The sequence below is a fragment of the Rana temporaria genome, chromosome 9 (genome assembly GCF_905171775.1).
Source record: "Rana temporaria chromosome 9, aRanTem1.1, whole genome shotgun sequence".
NCBI classification, from domain to species: Eukaryota; Metazoa; Chordata; class Amphibia; order Anura; family Ranidae; genus Rana; species Rana temporaria.
This window is the reverse complement of record NC_053497.1, coordinates 29,759,570-29,775,985: the sequence shown is the minus strand read 5'-3', so window position 1 is coordinate 29,775,985 and position 16,416 is coordinate 29,759,570. Positions and strand designations below refer to the sequence as shown.

Here is a 16,416-nt window from a genome sequence, read left to right as displayed (position 1 = left end):
TGGCACGCTCAGTGCGCCTGCACCGTAGACATCGGTGCCGTCTTTTTTGAAAATATCTCCTAAACCGTGTAGGTTAAGGAGATATTGCAAGCACCTACATGTACGCCTTAATCTAGGCTTACCCATAGGTGAAAGTTGTCATTGAGGGTTTATAACCTCTTTAACTCCTGCTGGATTTTGCTTCTAATCTCCTTCTGGAGGCTTCCATTTTGGATGGACATTTTCTGGTTACACAACCTTCACATTGCTTTCATCTTTTTATATGGACTATAAACTGAAGGATTTATGAATAAATTCTTGTGGAACGAATCATTTGAGTTTCCATTATTTCTTGTGGGAAAATTTGCTTTGATATACAAGTGCTTTGGATTACAAGCATGTTTCCGGAACAAATTATGCTCGCAAACCAAGGTTTTACTGTATTTTCATGTCCCTCATGGACTACAAAAAAAAAAAAAAGGACTTTAAAAAAAATGTCCTTATTTCTTCTGAGAAATCCTCACTTCCTGTTCTTCTGTCTGTAACTCCACACAGTAACGTGAGGCTTTCTCCCTGGTGTGGAGTGTCGTGCTCGCCCACTCCGTTGCACTACAGGAGAGTCAGGACGCTCTCTACGTTGCAGATAGAGAAAGGAGCTGTGTGTTAGTGGGCGTCCCGACACTCCTGTAGTCCAAGAGAGGGGGCGAGCACGACACTCCACACCAGGAAGAAAGCCTTGCATTACTGTGTGGAGTTACAGACAGAAAAACAGGAAGTGAGGATTTCTCACAAGAAATGAGGACATTTAAAAGCAAAATGGAAGGATGAGGTAAGTGGAGGAGGACTGCACTAAGGTAAAGGAAGCTATTTAGGAAAAGAAAAAAAAAAAAAAATGTACCTTTACAACCCCTTTAAGTTTAAATATCTTGCTATTCTTATGTCCCTCAATTTCATTTTAAAGTGGAGGTTCACCCAAATAACATGTATATCTGACCAACTTTCTTACATTCGTAACAAGTACAGTCCGCAGTTTTTTTTTTTTTTTTTTATGCTTTACGTACCTTGTATTTAGGTATGGTAATCCATCTTTTCAATCTACTTCTCCCCGCGGGAGTAGGCGTTTCTATGCCTAGGGGGGGATTGTCATCTGGGAGGTCGCCCAGATGACTGACGTCTGTTCCCGCCCGGCGGAAAAAGGCCCCGCCCCCCCGTATTGCACAGGCGCGCACGAGTTACGGGGTTTCTAAAAGAAGCCGAACATGCAGAGCGCAGGCACCGTATAGAGCCGACTCACATCTCCGCATGTTCGGCTTCTTTCTGAAACCCCGTAACTCGTGCGCGTCTACGCAATACAGGGGCAGGGCGGGGCCTTATCCCCCGGGGGGGTACAGACGTCAGTCATCTGGGCGACCTCCCAGATTACAATCCCCCTAGGCATAGAAACGCCTACTCCCGCGGGGAGAAGTAGATTGAAAAAATGGATTACAATACCTAAATACACTGGGCCAGATTCTCGTAGATCGGTGTATCTTTGTGCGGGCGTAACGTATTCTATTTACGTTACGCCTCCGCAACTTAGACGGGTAAGTGCTGTATTCTCAAAGCACTTGCTCCGTAAGTTGCGGCGGCGTAGTGTAAATAGGCCGGCGTAAGCCCGCCTAATTCAAATGTGGAACAGGGGGGCGTGTTTTATGTAAATAACTTGTGACCCGACGTGATTGACGTTTTTCACGAATGGCGCATGCGCACACTGTCCGTGAAATATCCCAGTGTGCATTGCTCCAAAGTACGCCGCAAGGACGTATTGGTTTCGACGTGAACGTAAATGACGTCCAGCCACATTCACGGACAACTTACGCAAACGACGTAAAATTCTCAAGATTCGATGCGGGAACGACGTCCATACTTAACATTGGTACGCCGCATGTACGCCTCATATAGCAGGGGTAACTTTACGCCGGGAAAAGCCCAACGTAAACTGCGTATCTGTACTGCATCGGCCGGGCGTACGTTCGTGAATTCGTGTATCTAGCTGATTTACATATTTCTAGGCGTAAATCAGCGTACACGCCCCTAGCGGCCAGCGTAAATATGCAGTTAAGATCCGACGGCGTAAGAGACTTACGCCGGTCGGAGCTAATAGAAATCTATGCGTAACTGATTCTAAGAATCAGGCGCATAGATACGACCGCTCAGACTCAGAGATACGACGGCATATCTGAAGATACGCCGTCGTATCTCCTTTGAGAAATATATATATCTCCACGTTGTATCTCTGTAAGGAGGCGCTGTGCAGGAACGTTCATGGTAAACCTTATTTTGTGAAAATCGCGTAAACCCGTAATGTGAGGTTCCCAGCCGTTTATAGGCATTGTAATGAAAATTAAACAGATGTTTGTTTATAAAAAAAAACGGTAAATGACTTGGTGTGGAAATCAGATTGAATGGTTCATTACAATTGTGATTTCAGTTGCAGCGTTTATTGCAGCAGTTTAGGCCTAAAGATATATCGTATCTCCTTCATGTAAAGCAGCCTCTCAACCAGGGTTCCTCCAGAGGTTTTCTTGAGCAATTTCCATCTCTAAAGAGAAGTAAATCACCGATACCAATGAGCGTTTTAGGCATCTGTAAGGGAGCATTCTTCTTATTGACCACCAATGTAAGGTACAGTAAAACCTTGGTTTGAGAGTAACTTGGTTTAAGAGCGTTTTGCAAGACAAGCAAAATTTAATACATTTTGCCTTGATATACAAGCAATGTCTTGATATAAGAGTAGCGTCATGTCACAACTGAGTATAAAAGAGAAGAGAGGAGCCTCTAAGTGTAGCAATATGGTTACATTTAATGAAGGTACAACATTTAGAAACTCACATGGTTGATGATTAAAAGAGGCACATCTAAGTATGCAGGCATCCGGGGTAAAGCCGTCCATAGACCGTCCTTCTCACCACCATTGACATCATCCCTTCCACGCTGCGCTCCAAGCCTCACTTTCAGATCACTCTACTGCAGGGTAGTCTTCCTGGTCACGATTGCAGTCAGTTTTACCCCGGATGCCTGCATACTTAGATGAGCCTCTTTTAATCATCAACCATGACGGTTAGCCAGTGGGGGGTCCTGAGGGACGGAGTGATTGATTTCCAGCTTCCAGTCCCCCCCCCCCCCCATTACCAGTCTGGCTGCTGTGTTCTGGGCGACTTGTAGACAAGAAATCTGGTATTTTGGTAGTCCAAGGTAGAGGGAGTTTGCATAGTCTAGTCGGGAATTGATAATTGTTCCACCTACTACTGCTTTATCCCCTTCCGGGATGAATCTACGCAGCAAGTGGAGAAGATGGTGAGATCCGCTGACTACTGACCCTATTTGGGCGTCCATGGTCATGTCCGAGTCAAAGATGACTCTCAGGCCCCGTACACACGTCCGAGGAACTCGACGTGCCAAACACATCGAGTTCTGTCTTGAAGCCGAGGATCTCGGCGAGCCAACTTTCCTCATTGAACAACGAGGAAATAGAGAACATGTTCTCTATTTGGCCCGACGAGTTCCTCGTCGGCTTCCTCGGTGAAAAGTGTACACACGACCGAATTTCTCGGCAGAATCCAGCTCCGATCGAGTTTCTGGCTGAATTCTGCCGAGAAACACAGTCGTGTGTACGGGGCCCTAGACTTATGACTTTGGTGCTGGTGATGGTTTGTCCCAGGATGGGGGGGGGTGCATGTTGTCCTAGAGTTTTTCTTCACGCAAACCGAAAGACAAAGAAGTTCTGTTTTGGATCCATTAAGTTTGAGGGAGCTCTCCGTCATCCAGTTGTCTATGAATGTGAGGCATTGTTCTAGTCCGTGATATTGGTCTTTTTTGTTGCTGATGCGAAAGTAAAGTTGAGTGTCATCAGCGTAGGAATGGTAGAGCAGGTCCTGTTTGCTGATGATTTTGAGGAGTGGGCACAGGTATATGTTGAGTACGGGCCACAGGGACTTCCGCATGTAATGGTGCGTGCTTCCGAAGCGAAGGCTCCTAGTTTCACTATCTGGGATCGGTTCTCCGGGAACGATGCGAACCAGGGTAGATCAGAGTCTGCGACTCTGGCTACTTCTGTGAGGAGAGTTAGCTGTGGTCTACTGTGTCGAAAGCTGCACTGAGGTCCAGCAGCACCAGGAGACAATTCTCCGTCATCTGCTGCTTCGAGGGCGTCATCCCATATTTTGAGAAGTGCCGTTTCTGTCCCGTGGCCTGGACGGAAACCTGATTGTAGTGCAGGGGTGTCAAACTCAATTTCATCGTGGGCCGCATCAGCATTATGATTGCCCTCAAAAGGTCCAGTTGTATCTGTAGATTAGATGCCCAGCGCATCCCCTCCCCTTACATTAGATGTCAAGAGCCACCCCACCATTAGAAGTTGAGTCCCCCACTCTCCCTTACATCACAGTGCACCCCCCTTTTCTTTATGCTGCTGCTGGGAAGAAGCTGGATGCATTGCTTAAAAGCAGAAATTAAGGGTCTGGAGGAGCACCAGAGGAGGGCTGGAGGGTGCGAGGGACACATGAAATGGCCTGGAGAATTCTTGTGTTTCATTTGTTGGAGCCTCTAGACAGGCGGGGTTCATAGTCTGAGCGACTAGTTTGAAAAGCACGTGGGGACGGTTTAGGACTTTTGGGATGGTGTTAGAGAAGCGTTCTTTTTTTGCTTTGTGGTATTTCTTGGTGAGTTATTTGTAGTTTGTGTGGTTTTCCTTTGTTAAGTTTCTTCTCCAGGCTCCTTCAGCTCTTTTGCGTTCTTGCTTCAGTAATGTGAGAGCGTCATTGAACCAACCGGAATTATTTTTGCGGATGAGTGCTCTGCGTCTGCGTCTAAAAGGAATTCCTCCACTGACCACCAACCTAAGGTGCCATCTTCCCAATAACCACCAGTATAAAGGGAACATTCTCCACTGCCCACCAGTATAAGATGCATTCCTTCCACTGACCACCAGTATAAAATTGGAGCTTCTCCAGTGACCACCAATGTAATTTGCTTCTTTCCATTGATCACCAGTATAAAAGGGGAATTTTCTCCACTGGTGAGCAATAGAAGGTGCAATCTTCCCAATGATCTCCAGTATAAAAGGAACTTCTCCACTGATCACTGGTATAAGGTGCATTCCTTCCACTGACCATCAGTATAAAGGGGAACTTCTCCACCGATTACCAGCGTAAATTGAATTCCTGTCACTGACACCTGGTATACAGAGAAAATGTCTTCACTGGCCAGCAATGTGAGGTGCATTCTTCCCACAGACCACCAGTATAACAAGGAACTTCTCCAATGACCACCAGTATAACGAGGAACTTCTCCAATGACCACCAGTATAACGAGGAACTTCTCCAATGACCACCAGTATAACGAGGAACTTCTCCAATGACCACCAGTATAACGAGGAACTTCTCCAATGACCACCAGTATAACGAGGAACTTCTCCAATGACCACCAGTATAACGAGGAACTTCTCCAATGACCACCAGTATAACGAGGAACTTCTCCAATGACCACCAATGTGAGGTGCATTCTTCCCAATGACCACCAGTATAAAGGGGAACTTCTCCACTGATTACAAGTGTAATTTCTTCCGCAGTCCACCCGTATAAAGGTGAAGTTCTCAACTGACCATGAATGTATGAGATCACTTTTCCACTGAACTCGAATGAGCATGACAATTTTCACTGTCCGTTTTATTTTTGGCTACTATTCTTATTTGTTGCATTTTATATTAAATTTTTTACTAATAATATTATTGTTGTATAGAGAAGATTTTGGTGTAAAACACGCCATGTTCAATATCCCTTAGAACTTCAGCTGCTCATATCTCTGGAACTACTGAAAGTTTTGATACGTGGTTTTCATTAAAATGAAAAATGTCAAGTCCACCCAGCATTCTGATGATGGCTTTCATTAGCCTGGAACGCTCAAGACAATGAAAGATAAAGCAATCATTGGTCGCCCTGTATGAGGGTGCTTTGCTCTTTGCCCTACTAACATACTTATGTTGACTAAAAGGAAAAAGACTTTGCAAAGCTGCATTGCTCAGATTCCACAACAGCTGACCATTCCAGACACGTCACAAAAAACTATTTTTCCCATAAACAGAAGCTAGAAACTTAACCATTGCACGCAACACACACAATAACGTAAACACACAAGGATACACTGCATACATAGGCAGATGCGGGTACATGAACAGCTGGTGGCCAGAGCCTACGCCCATCAAGGTGGGAAGCGAGGCATCGACCCAGAGACATGGGCCTGCCAGGCATTCCGCCCAGAGACATGGGCCTGCCAGGCATTCCGCCCAGAGACATGCGCCTGCCAGGCATTCCGCCCAGAGACATGCGCCTGCCAGGCATTCCGCCCAGAGACATGCGCCTGCCAGGCATTCCGCCCAGAGACATGCGCCTGCCAGGCATTCCGCCCAAGTGGGCAGCCAGAGCCTGTGGCCAGAGAGGTGGGCCTGCCAGGCATTCCGCCCAGAGAGGTGGGCCTGCCAGGCATTCCGCCCAGAGAGGTGGGCAGCTTATTTGTGCAAACCATGCAGCTGCACAATGGTCTTGCAGGACTTTGGGGCCCATTTGTAGTAGATGCGAGTCACATGCATACTGGAAACCTACCTTGTTGAGTTCTTGGGCAGATAATAAACAGACATCATTCTTCTTGGTATCCTAACCATGCTTCAGATTTGTAATCTTGCGATAAGCATTAATTCCTACCTGACTGACAGACGTGCAGGATGCTTCTACTATATCCTACTGACATCCTCTGGACTGACCTAAAAAGGGAGGCTTCAACTTCTGACCCCAATTACATATTACGACCCGTGAAAGAGCTCAAGATATTGCAATGGCTACTCTTTATATAGCTTGTAAATTAGTATTTGTGCTTGAGCAGTATTTGATTTGGGGGGGGGGGGGGGCAAAAATTATTCTCGCAGGAAGGCCCTTTGGAGACTTTGCCCGCCACTGTCTCTGGAGTTATCGGGAGTCTTGGTAACCAACATGCTGCCAACACCAAAATTACGGCGTAGTGCTTCCCTGCCATCTGTGAGAATAGAGATTTGCCAACCAGATGGGAAATATCTGAGATATTGAGCTACCAAAGATGAGAAAACGGTCATTATCACCTCCTGGGATGACCTCATCCATCCTGACCTTCGCCTAGGGTTGCGTCAGGTTATCAGATCAGGGACAAGACTGAGCAGTATATGGCCACTCTTGATAAGATAGTCCACTGGCGTATCCCAACGTATGCAGTGCGTATGTGCATTGAACACAGGGGCCCACTGTGCACTCTCTGCACACATTTAGTTTTGGACGCAGAAAGTGCTCCTCACTATGATGCCACCCTTTGAGCTACAGGCGTGCTTGTCACTTGAGGCTGCAGTTTAAAAGGAGATCTGTGTATGCCGGCACTGCACCCTTCAGGGGGCGACAACAGGTTGATCTGTGTATGCCGGCACTGCACCCTTCAGGGGGCGACAACATGTTGATCTGTGCATGCTGGCACTGCACCCTTCAGGGCACGACAACATGTTGATCTGCGTATGCCGGCACGGCACCCTTCAGGGGGCGACAACATGTTGATCTGCGTATGCCGGCACGGCACCCTTGAGGGGGGCGACAACATGTTGATCTGCGTATGCCGGCACGGCACCCTTGAGGGGGGCGACAACATGTTGATCTGCGTATGCCGGCACTGCACCCTTCAGGGGGGCGACAACATGTTGATCTGTGTATGCCGGCACTGCACCCTTCAGGGAGGCGACAACATGTTGATCTGTGCATGCTGGCACTGCACCCTTCAGGGGGCGACAACATGTTTCTCTGCGTATGCCGGAACTGCACCCTTCAGGGGGCGACAACATGTTGCTCTGCGTATGCCGGAACTGCACCCTTTAGAGCGCGACAACATGTTGCTCTGTGTATGCCGGCACTGCACAAAATTTGAGCTGTGTATGAGGGGGGCGACAACATGTTGATCTGTGTATGCCGGAACTGCACCCTTCAGGGCGCGACAACAGGTTGATCTGCGTATGCCGGCACTGCACCCTTCAGGGGGCGACAACATGTTGATCTGTGTATGCCAGCACTGCACCCTTCAGGGAGGCGACAACATGTTGATCTGCATATGCCGGCACTGCACCCTTCAGGGGGGCGACAACATGTTGATCTGTGCATGCCGGCACTGCACCCTTCAGGGGGGGGAGACAACATTTTGATTAAGCACGCATTTCCTCACCAGCCCCATCAAAAAATGCTAAACAGTAAAAAGGTATTTATAAAGCGTAGCGAAGCCAAGTAATAGTATGCAGTCTAAAGCTTACCATACACAGCTCAAATTTTGTCGGATTCTTCTGAATCGGCCAAAAGTCTAACCACGGGTGATCCCGCTGACACCACCAGACTCAAAGTCCAAAAAAAAAAAAAGTCGGCTGAACAATGATTGCAGCCATTGTTTGGGCTGACAGCCGTGGGTGCCAGCAGTCAGAATACAATAGCCGGCACCAGGAGATTCCTCCAAGCACAGCATTCAGCATGGATGGAGGAATCAATGGAAAGCTAAACAAGAGAAATCTGACAGCGTAAAAGGTCAGAGGGGCACAGGTGTTTATTGCGTGCAAATCAATGACCAGCGCCAATCGCATGCAACAATTCACATGAGTTCTGAATAAACCTAGACACCGACGGCTTGCATACAGGATTGCTGACCCTGTCCACCGCTAAGGATCCATTCACGTATTTACAAATCTGATGCGTTTGGAACTGCATCCTATCCGGATAACATGTGACCCGGCCGCCTTCTCAGCGCAGACATTTCACACATGCGCGGGCCAGCCATGGTGCAGTTTTAAAAAGTCCTGAGTGTTTTTCAGTCCAGTTCAAGTGCGATTTCAAGTAAAAATTTGCACCTGAATCAGTGAACAGAACCGCACCGGACTCCCGTGCTGAAACCACAGCTGCATACATGTGAACCCCGCCTAAAGCCTCGTACACACCATTGTTGGCAGGGGATTGTCTGTTGACAGACTGTTGTCCTAAAATCTTACCGTTAGTACGCTCCTTTCGGCCAACAAATGTTGGATGGTAGGCTAATACATTTTTGGTGGACAACGGTTGGTTTTCTGATGGTCGGTACACAAGTCCGTCACACAAGTTGAAAGTACAAACACGCATGCTCGGAATCAATGTCCACCAAACACAAAATTAGCAGAAGGGGCCCAAAGGGTGGTGCTCAAGAGCTGAAACTCCTCATAGTTTGTCACTGCGTTCATGTTTTTGGCACGCCGTCAATCGGCGTCAGTAGAGGGGCACGGTGCCCCATCATCGGCGTCAGTAGAGGGGCACGGTGCCCCATCATCGGCGTCAGTAGAGGGGCAAGTGGAGTGGAGTGGAGAGACTTTATCTGCTCACTCAGCTGTCAAAAGAAAATATCTGGGCAGTCTGCCAAGTTTTTAACAGGAAACATTGTAACTAATGCTTCCTTCTTAGATCAAAGGGATGAACTTATTTGTGTGTGTGTGTGTGTGTAAGGCCTCTTCCACACAAGGCAGACTCTGTTACCGAGTCCGCCAGCTCAGCAGGAGATCTCTCCGCTAAGCCGGGAGATGAAAAGTCCCTCTCTACTCAATAAGACATTCTGCCGAGTTTGTAACAACATGAAACATTGTAACTAACTTCTTTCTTAGAGCAAACTTCTGAGTGTAAATGCAGGAAGTTTAACCACTTAAGAAACAAGGGTCAGAAAAAGATTTGGACTTTAAAGGGGTTATAAAGGTACTTTTTTTTTTCCCTAAATAGCTTCCTTTACCTTAGTGCAGTCCTCCTTCACTTACCTCATCCTTCCATTTTGCTTTTAAATGCCCTTATTTCTTCTGAGAAATCCTCACTTCCTGTTCTTCTGTCTGTAACTCCACACAGTAATGCAAGGCTTTCTCCCTGGTGTGGCGTGTCGTGCTCGCCCCCTCCCCTCCGTAGAGTCAGGAAGCTCTCTACGTTGCAGATAAAGAAGCTCTACGTTGCAGATAAAGAAGCTGTGTGTTAGTGGGCGTCCTGACTTTTCTGTAGTCCAAGGGAGGGGGCGAGCACGACACTCCACACCAGGGAGAAAGACTCGCATTACTGTGGTGAGTTACAGACAGAAGAACAGGAAGTGAGGATTTCTCAGAAGAAATAAGGACATTTAAAAGCAAAATGGAAGGATGAGGTAAGTGAAAGTGGACTGCACTAAGGTAAAGGAAGCTATTTTGGTTGGATTTTTTTTTACCTTTACAACCCCTTTAAAGTGGAGGTTCACCCGAAAACTTAATTTTTAACATTAGATTCATGCTCATTTTGTCAAGGGGAATCGGGTGTTTTTTTTAAATCGAAGCAGTACTTACCGTTTTAGAGAGCGATCCTCTCCACCGCTTCCGGGTATGGGCTGCGGGACTGGGCGTTCCAATTTGATTGACAGGCTTCCGACGGTCGAGTCGCATACATCGCGTCACGATTTTCCGAAAGTAGCCGAACGTCGGTGCGCAGGCGCCGTATAGAGCCGCACCGACGTTCGGCTTCTTTCGGCTACTCGCGACGCGATGTATGCGACCGTCGGAAGCCTGTCAATCAAATAGGAAAGCCCAGTCCCGAAGACCATACCCGGAAGCGGCGGAGAAGATCGCTCTCTAAAACGCTAAGTACTGCTTCGATTTAAAAAAAAATACCCGATTCCCCTTCACAAAACGAGCATGAATCTAATGTTAAAAAAAAAAAAAAATTCAGGTGAACTCCCGCTTGAAGTTAAAAATCAATATTTTTTTCTAGAAAATTACTTGGAACCCCCAAACATTATATATATTTTAGCAGAGACCCTAGGGCAGCGATGGCGAACCTTGGCACCACAGATGTTTTGGAACTATATTTCCCATGACGCTTATTCACTCTGCAGTGTAGTTGAGCATCATGGGAAATGTAGTTCCAAAACATCTGGGGTGCCGAGGTTCCCCATCGCTGCTCTAGGGAATAAAATGGCAATTTCTGCAATATTTTATGTCACACTGTATTTGCCCAGCGGTCTTTCAAATGCAATATTTGGGGGGGAAAAATACACTTCAATGGATAAAAAAATAAATAAAATAAAAACGAAACATTAAAGTTAGCCCAATTTTTACTTATTTTTGTTTTAACCGCTTAACGCCCGCCGCACGACTATTTACGTCCACAGAATGGCACGTACAGGCAGAAGGGCGTATATATACGTCCTTGCCTTCTAGCGGGTCAGGGGTCCGATCTGGACCCCCTCCGCTGCGTGCGGCGGGCGGCTTACCTGCGGGAGCGATCCGACTGGAGGGGGCGGCTGTTCGTTTCTGTCTGCCCCCTCGTAATCGCTCCCAGCCAATCCCGCGAGCCTCCGCCGTGTCACTTCCTCTGTCTGTAAAATGTAAACATAGGCAGAGGAAGTGATGCAGCTCTCATCTCGGCAGTATTTTCAAACGGCCGAGATGAGAGAAGACTCACACAGTAAGTCGCACCAACACTACACTGACACCAGTACACATAGGCACACTTAACCCCTTCCGATCACCCCCACCCCCCTGTCACACTGTCACTGAATGCAGTGATCATATATGTACTGATCACTGCATTTAGTGTCAGTGTGACAGTTAGTGTGACAGGCGGTTAGTGTTAGGTCCAGGGTAGCCCCGTCCCCGTCCCCCCTAATAAAGTTTTAACCCCTTGATCACCGCCCTAGTTAACCCTTTCACTCCCTTTTGCCAGTGTCACTAAGCGATCATTTTTCTGATCGCTGTATTAGTGTCACTGTTGCCGCTAGGAAGCAAATTTTTTTTTTATTGGGATTTTTTTTTACTAAAGACATGTGGCTAAATACATTTTGGCCTAAATGTTTGACTAAAATTTAGTTTATTCAATTTTTATTCAATTTTTCTTATAACAAAAAGTGTTTTTTTTTCAAAAATGTCGCTCTATTTTTGTTTATAGCGCAAAAAATAAAAATCGCAGAGGCAATCAAATACCATAACAAAAAAGCTCTATTTGTGGGAAGAAAAGGACGCAAATTTTATTTGGGAGCCACGTCGCACGACCGCGCAATTGCCTGTTAAAGCGACGCAGTGCCGAATTTTAAAAATGCCTCTGGGCATTTAGCAGCATATTGGTCCGGGGCTTAAGTGGTTAAATGTGAAAGATGATGTTAGGCTGTGAGAATCGTGATCTGTCTTCTAAGCAAAAAAAAATAAAAAATCCTGATTCTGATTGTAGCCAGAATGGTGCAGCTCTAGGGGACTGGTACCCATTACTGCAGCTCTAGGGGGACTGGTACCCATTAATGCAGCTCTAGGGGGACTGGTACCCATTAATGCAGCTCTAGGGGGACTGGTACCCATTAATGCAGCTCTAGGGGGACTGGTACCCATTAATGCAGCTCTAGGGGACTAGTACCCATTACTGCAGCTCTAGGGGGACTGGTACCCATTACTGCAGCTCTAGGGGGACTGGTACCCATTACTGCAGCTCTAGGGGGACTGGTACCCATTACTGCAGCTCTAGGGGGACTGGTACCCATTACTGCAGCTCTAGGGGGACTGGTACCCGTTACTGCAGCTCTAGGGGGACTGGTACCCGTTACTGCAGCTCTAGGGGGACTGGTACCCGTTACTGCAGCTCTAGGGGGACTGGTACCCGTTACTGCAGCTCTAGGGGACTGGTACCCATTACTGGTGTCAGTAGATGGAATAGCGCTCCAAGGGGCCTGATAAAGGCAAGCAAAGGGCCACATCCGGCCCCCTGGGCTGCAGTCTGGAGATCACCGATCTACAGGTTTGCTCATACAATTGGATGTAATAGACGACACACACATCTGCATCGATCAATCTGTATACAGGAGAAGAACGTAGCAATCTATAAATAGATGACATGATTCTATAATTAGGAAAACAGAAACGATGTAAACAAACAAGGAAAACGCTCACATCAACAGAACTGTCAGGAAAATGTCATTTCTGATCCTAAACATAGCACCATGGCGGGTTTCTGTTGCATGCCATCTGGTGTGCCCCTCCCCCTCTATTATATACCCCCCCCTCCCCCCCTCCATCATATAAGATGATAGAATTTACAGATACGCAGCAGTCATACCCGGTCTTGCGGCCCCCATGACTAACCTGAAGACAGAGGGTCCCGGCCAGGCGTCTGCTCTTCCTGCTGCGGTTCAGCGATGCCTGGGATGAGAGAAGAGAGAGGATTGGAGGCAATGATGATCCAGCCCCTGATACATTGTAGACTCCTACAGTGATGTGTGATGTATGGCTGGAGAGGGTGACACCGTGCTCTACACTGACACAGACCCCCCCCCCCCCCCCCACTCGCTTCCCTCCTCCCTGTGTAGATCCCCCCCCATTATGTGACAGCTGGCTCTGTCTGTGCCCAGGGGCTTCACTTTACCCAGAAACCTGGACCCAGATGAGTCACCGTCCCTTCCCTGCCAGAGATGACCAACCCAGGGCCTCCCACTGCCAAGAGTGCCAGAGCAGATAAAGAGGAACTACAAGTACCAGCATGACCCGTCTGATCCAGGAGGAGCTACACTGTGCCAGCATCTCCGCTATAAAGAATCTACAAATGTCAGTGTGGACAGATGTTCTGCCACTGCTGCCAGGGCATACTGGGTCGTGAAGTTCCTCAATCCTTACTCCATGTAGTTCCTCACCAGGGCGTGCTGTAGATACATTGCATGGTATGCTGGATCTTGTAGTTCCTCCACAGGGCATGCTGTAAATACATTGCATGCTGGATCTTGTAGTTCCTCCCCAGGGCATGCTGTAGATACATTGCATGATATGCTGGGTCTTGTAGTTCCTCCCCAGGGCATGCTGTAGATACATTGCATGGTATGCTGGATCTTGTAGTTCCTCCCCAGGGCATGCTGTAGATACATTGCATGGTATGCTGGGTCTTGTAGTTCCTCCCCAGGGAATGCTGTAGATACATTGCATGGTATGCTGGCTCTTGTAGTTCCTCCCCAGGGAATGCTGTAGATACATTGCATGGTATGCTGGCTCTTGTAGTTCCTCCCCAGGGCATGCTGTAGATACATTGTATGGTCTGCTGGCTCTTGACATGCCCAAGCAAAGTTCTCTGGTTTTTGTAGTTCTTCAACAAGAACACGCCAGTGCTTGGGGATCCTCAACAAGGCATGAGGCAGGTAGTCATCACCTGGCAGGGAAAAACTACTCTTGCAATTTCATGTAGCTCCTCCAAAGGATACACAGTGTATGCTGGCTCTTGTAGTACCCAAGAAAGGTACTTTGAGGTTTGCAGTTTCTGGATTCTTACCCTCAGCAAGGCATACTGACACAAATACTTCTTCATCAGAACATGCTGGCTCTTGTAGTTCCTCAGCAGGGCATCAGACCATGTATTTTCTCAACAGCGCATGCTGGCTCTCGTAGTTCTTCAGAAGGAAACACTGGCTCTTGCAGGTCTTATAAAACAGCACTGCTGCCATTTGTAGTTCCTCAACACCGCACAATGGCTTATGTAGTTCCTCCTCAACAGGGAGTGCTGGCTCTTGTAGAGCACTGCATGCTGGTTCTTGTAGTTCCTCAACCCTGCAAGCTGGCTCATACCATTCCGTAAAACTGCACGCCGACTCCTGCAGTTCCTCAACAGGGCACGCCGACTCCTGCAGTTCCTCAACAGGGCACGCAGACTCCTGCAGTTCCTCAACAGGGCACGCAGACTCCTGCAGTTCCTCAACAGGGAACGCAGACTCCTGCAGTTCCTCAACAGGGAACGCAGACTCCTGCAGTTCCTCAACAGGGAACGCAGACTCCTGCAGTTCCTCAACAGGGCACGCAGACTCCTGCAGTTCCTCAACAGGGCACGCAGACTCCTGCAGTTCCTCAACAGGGCACGCAGACTCCTGCAGTTCCTCAACAGGGCACGCAGACTCCTGCAGTTCCTCAACAGGGCACGCAGACTCCTGCAGTTCCTCAACAGGGCACGCAGACTCCTGTAGTTCCACAACACTGCATGCTGGCTCATGTAGTTCCTTAACAGGGTAGGCTGGTTCTTGTAGTTTTTCAACACTGCACACCGACTCCTGTAGTTCCTCACCAGGGTACACTGGTTCTTGTAGATCCACAATACTGCATGCTGGGTCCTGTAGTTCCTGGTTCTTGTAGATCCACAATGCTGCATGCTGGGTCCTGTAGTAAAGAGGGCACGCTTGCTCCTATAGTTCCTCAACACTGCATGCTGGCTCTTGTAGTCCCTCAACAGAGCCCCTGTGTATTCTCAGCTGGGTGTCCTGATTGGACGTGGACCTGCCCATCACACATAACCAATCTCCCCCCTAGACTCACGACCACCCGCTCCCCTCCAATCACAGAAGTTTCCTGTAGCTCTCTTGAACTTTTACCCCCCATAACTGTCCTGGTCTCCTATCCCTCGCCCTCCTCTACCCCCCCCCCCCCCCATAACAGTCAGAACCCCACAGCAAGGATTAACCCATTACTAACTGGATAAATGGGGTGTCTGCAGACCATCCAGCGCAGGAGGTGGGGTCCGGCTCCAGGAGCAGCTTGTCTTCAGGGGCCCAGGCAGGTAGAGGATGGATGGAGGGAAGGGGGGGAGGGGATATAGAATGGCAGGAAAAGGAGAAGAGATCAGACTACATACAATGACAGCCCAGGCAGGGAAAAGGAGGGAAAGGGGGGCAGAGGATGGAGGGGGGAGGGGATGGAGACACAAAACCCCACAACACCAATACAAGGAGAGGAATCAGGAGGATGAAAGACGTGGCTTAAAGGGGGAAACCCCCTAACAGAGCAGAATAGGAAGAGGAGGAGGAGGAGGGGATCATAGAGAGCCCTGCCATACCCAACACTGTGTGCAGATGGATGAAGAGGCACAGTCAGCCAGGGGGAGGAGCCACCGCAAAGCATTCTGGGAAGAGTAGTTTGGTGGCTCTGGTCCTTCCTGCAATGCATTGTGGTCCCTGATCTCTGCTGTTCTGATCCCTCTCCGCTCATTAACCCTTTACTAGGTCTGATTCACCCCTATGGCATTTCTTGTGTGCTTTTTGCAGATTTGCACTACAGAACGTGTTCCATAGGAAAGCATGTTATATCTACAAAATGCAAAAAGCACTAAAAATGCCATAGATGTGAATCAGGCCTAATTCCCCAGAGTTATAAACAAACGTTATATACTTTCTCTTACGTTGGTCCAGTCACGCTGCACTGCGTGCGTTTATCACGCATCAACGCGTGTGTGCGTTTTCACACGCACTGCAATACTTTTTTTTTTTTTCAACTGCGGTAAACTTTATTGGTAAAGGAAACTTCAGCAGACAGTTTTCACTCTTGTGTTTAACCACTGGAGCTCTGGGAGGTTTTACCCCCCCCCCCTTTCATGA

At 48.1% G+C, this 16,416-nt stretch overlaps 1 protein-coding gene across 3 annotated transcripts in view; it reads right to left on the bottom strand.

Annotated features, from left to right (window-relative positions):
- AGPAT1 (1-acylglycerol-3-phosphate O-acyltransferase 1) overlaps window positions 1–15,936 on the bottom strand; it is a 113,097-nt gene extending 97,161 nt beyond the window's left edge. The window contains exons 1-2 of one of the 3 annotated variants that reach the window (XM_040323044.1): window positions 15,879–15,936; window positions 13,160–13,216 (exon numbers count right to left, since the gene is read on the bottom strand). The gene's annotated coding sequence lies outside the window, so the exon portion shown is untranslated. Of the gene's footprint in view, window positions 1–13,159; window positions 13,217–15,517 lie in introns of all 3 variants that reach the window. The other 2 variants (XM_040323042.1, XM_040323043.1) reach the window with 2 other exon arrangements.
- Between the last annotated feature and the right edge of the window lie 480 nt (window positions 15,937–16,416).